Source organism: Gekko japonicus, unplaced genomic scaffold (genome assembly GCF_001447785.1).
Source record: "Gekko japonicus isolate JY-2015 unplaced genomic scaffold, Gekko_japonicus_V1.1 scaffold118, whole genome shotgun sequence".
In the NCBI taxonomy this organism is placed as follows: Eukaryota; Metazoa; Chordata; class Lepidosauria; order Squamata; family Gekkonidae; genus Gekko; species Gekko japonicus.
In genome coordinates this window covers 1,446-5,886 of record NW_015168656.1, presented here as the reverse complement: position 1 = coordinate 5,886, position 4,441 = coordinate 1,446, and positions in this window count along the sequence as shown.

Below are 4,441 nucleotides of genomic sequence, written 5' to 3'. Positions count from 1 at the left end.
TGAGGAGGGTGCGAGAAGGGGGGGGGGGGGGGCGGGGGGGGGGGGGGGGGGGCGAAGTTGGCGTTATTGTTCGGTTTCCGTGATGAAAGGAGGCCTGACTGACCAGCTCCTCCGTTCGCTAACCCGACCGAGTCCTTTGCGTTCCGCAGCTTGTTCCTGGGATCCCCTTTTCTTCACAGCTCTGCGTGGGAAGGAGTGGAAGCGCCAGCAGAATAGCCTGTCTGTAGCTTACCCTTCGGGTCGCGTTCGCCTGTTGCGTTTAAACCGATGTTTGCAGGTCCTCGTCTCCGGTGGAGATTCTTAAAATCCTTATCCTGTGCAGAGAAGGTCGGATAGCAAAGCTGTGCTTCCCTCCATAGGCCACAGTGATGCTCTACTTCATGGCTATGACTGGGCTGCGACTTAAATAATACTCAGGTTTTTAAAGTTCTCCTTCCCCCCCTTGAAGACCGAAGTTCGCGTATGAAAGGGCGGTTTGCATGGAAAACTCACTGTATTCGGTGGGGTTTACTCTCACGTAAGTGTACAGAAGATTACAAAGGAGTATAGCTACAGACCATACTTCAGAGTAAGCGATGGCGTTTATTTCGCAATAAATGTACATTGGATTGGATTTTACTGTCATGTAAGAAATACTGTTTTTAATGTGGCAAAACACTGAGATTCTTAATAAAATATGGTTTTTTTAAAAAAAAACTCAACTGAACATTTCAGACTTGGTTGGAATAAGATACACATTACTAACTTCCAAAGATAAAAAGTTTATCAAACAAGACTGCTGATTGCTGAACCTTAGTGTGGGAAGGGGGAAGGGGAATTCTATAATCACAGTTCTAAAACTGAAGAGATCATGGTTTTAACGCAAAAGTATAATCATTTGTCTAAATAGTCTCCAAAGTACATGTATTGCTTTATTATTATTTCATTGCAATTTATAAAGCATCTCAAACACCTGGTGCTATAGAAAATAATTAACGTGAATAATTCCACAAGATTCTGGGGGGGGGGGGGTTGTCTCCTTGATCCTCAAATCTACCCTGCCAGGTTGGTGGATCAGTGATCAAATTCTTGACTGCTCAGATTAAAGTCAATGTACATTTTCTGATCAGTGCAGGAAGTTCTGTCTTTGAAAGTGAGTATGGTATAGGAGCAGACTTGGATCTGCAAACCTAGGTTACATACGTACAATATGAAGCATATCGGATGGTATCTCTCAGTGTAAACTGAACCACACAAGATTTCTGTGAAGATTAACCCTCTGGTGTAAGCCACCCAAGTGCAATAAAGATGGGCATAATATATGCAACAAACAAAACAATAAAACCATTACAAAATTAGAGAGCTGGATTACAAAATTAGAGAACAAGCATGGCAAAAATGAAGCAATGCTAAATGCCTTGGTTTAATGTAAAAAGGAATACAGCCTTTTTCATATTAAATGAAATTAACTTTCAGGCTCTTTCAGGCCTGTAGCTACAGTGGGGCATATTGGGGCTAAGCCCTCCAACTCCCCATCCAGCCCAGGGTCCCCAAGTGGCAGTGGATGTGGGGAGGGAGCCGGGTATTCCTATGCAGCTGTCTGGTGTGAAGGGCCAGCTATGATGGCCACGCGGAGCCAGACAGCACCTCTCTATTTCCTCAAGAAACTTAATTCCCCCAGAAACGTAATTAAATTACCTTTAATTCAATTAGGCAGTGCCCCCTAAGAAATTTATATGCCTCCCAACTTTAAAAATCCTGGCTACGGGGCCTGGTCTCTTTTAAAGCTTTCACAAAATTAAATGAGTCATAATACAACAGAGCCAAGTCGTCAGTTCATCATTCCTTTTCTTTAGTGCTAACATTCACCAATGGGTGTCGAACTCCTTTGTTACGAGGGCTAGATCTGACATAAAATGTAATGCCAGGTTCCAGAAATATACACTTTATAAAGGACACAGGCAAACCCAATTAACAATTATTTATTTTTTATTCAAAATACAAACATGCTTAAAACATTAACACAGTATTTCCTTATGTTATCCCCCTGATGCATGTCCTCCCACTTCCACTGCCCTTTATGCATTAGCAGTGGGACAGTATACAGGGACATAATGCACAGCCTCTGTCATCTGACATTAAAGGGTTGCTCGGGGGCCGGATAAGAGCCCTGGACAAGCCCATAGGGCCTATGTTTGACACCCCTATACCTATTATCTTTAGGAACAGGAAGTCAAATTTACAAGTAACTAACCCTTCACAGAGTCAGGGTGCTCTTGGCTGAAATTGAGAGCCACAGTAACACAAAAATATATCACATGTATTTAATAAACCAATCGAAATGACCTTGATTATATGAGATTTGATGTACATTGCCTTTAATGGCAGAGGCTTGCATTACATAGTCTGATAGTGACACTTCAAGTCTACAGAGAACGAATGGTGTAAACACCCCCAGAAGTGGTAGAAAGTTATGCCAGTAAAAACAATGGCATAGCCCATAGGTAGGTGGGTGGGTGTGAAGTGCCATAAAGTCGCTTCCATCTTATGGCAACCCTATGAATTAATGTTCTCCAAAATGGCCTATAATTAACAGCCTTGCTCAAGTCTTGCAAACTGGGGACTATGGCTTCCTTGATTTAGACAATCTCATTTTATAGAGAGAAAAATTCCCCCCCACAGGCCACAGCCCACACATAATCCTTGACGGCGGACAGATTGCAAATTATCATTCTCTCTCCAGGGGTGGCCAAACCCCCTCCCTTGCATCCAATCACTGTCCCCTCCCCCCTCAGCCAGGATTTTTATTTATTTATTTATTTTATTTATTATTCACATTTTTATCCCGCCCTCCCCGGAGGCTCAGGGTGGCTTACATCATAGTTCAGAAGATAAGGCATATGGCATGGGATTCTGTCTCAGAGATCTCTCCTGTGCATGCTGAAAGTACACTTGGGTGGTGGGAGAGGCACCAAGAGTGCATTTAGGACCACTGAGGAAGCATTTAGCAATAACATTCAAGAGAGACAGCAAAGTTCATGCTGTGTGGCTAATGTGTCATTTCAGAACTCTAACAGGTACCACATCTCCAAAGACTCAACAGGTAAGCAAGGCTGCCCCATCCCAGAAGACTACACCCACCTCCCCTGTTCTCCTGGCACAAAACTGGGTACTGTCGTGACGATGCTGGCTCCTAGACTCAAGGCTAGCAGTGTGTGCAGATGGGAGCAACCCAAGCCAGGCCCACCCAGCAGTATGCCTCATCTTATGCAACAGGGCATACTCCCAAGAAAGTGTACCCAGGAGAGCTGCCTATGATGCAGGGCGGGGGAGCAGGACACTAGTAGCCCCATACCATGCTGATAGCACACACCCTTGCTACGGTACCCCCTTCCCCCAAGTGGGAGACAGGGCACAATTGTGGTATGGGGCAACCAGCACCTGCCCTACTGTGCTCTGTGGATTAGCTGGCCAAACATCCATATGACCCATTGCCCTGAGGGATTAGAGCCCTGTACCTCAGCAGCTGCAGATGAAGCAGTTGTGGTAGCAGAGCAGTTCCCCATGATATCAGTAAATGTCATTTGGGTGGCCTCAAGGGCACTCTATGGTAAATAGAGGCCCCCCCCCGGGGGTGGGAACTCAAACCCTCCTGAGGCCCCACAGGCTGGCTGTGGCAGACATCATGTCAGGGCTGTTTGCCACCATTGCACATATTTCTGTTTTGCTTATGTACAGGTGATCATTCAACACCTGGGAGCATGACTGGTGCAGTCCATGCCACTCTGTTAAGCCATTGGTTCCAGTCTGGCTCCTGGAGTATCCTGCTTTGGACAGGCTTTCATCTGGCAGGTCTGCCCCCCTCACATGCATACTGTGTGAAGGACAGCTCAGTCTATCTTCCCATGGCCCCAGGAGCAGCTCACAAAGACACAGGAGCCATTCAAGATGGAGAGAGTTGGCAACCCCATTCATCAAACCTCTTAATGAGTTGTTCAATAAAGTCTGGAGTGATCTGCAATTCTGTTCATTTGTTTTTGAGATGAGACTTTCCCCATGCCCCTCCTCCACCTCCTGCCCCCATCTGTAATTGCCTCCTCAGTCTTCCTGGAGTGACTCTCCCTTCACATGTCTGAGAGGGTGGGCTCTGACTCAAGGGTATTCATTCTGAGATTGCTGTTGTTGGTTTCTGTGGTGCCACTGGACTTCTGTTCTGTACAACTGCATAATGTAACAGGCCCAATAGCACTTTGAAGGCTGACCTCACATGTTGCTCCTTACCCCACACGCATGTTCTGCTGGGTGCAGATTGTATAGTGAATGGGCTGGTGGGTGGTTCAAAAGTGTGTGTGGCTTCTCTAGCACGGGGGGGGGGGGCGGTCCTCTGGGTCCAACACATTCCCACACACACAACACTACTGGCAACAGATAAGCTATGCAGCTTGTCAGTGCAGGCATGTGA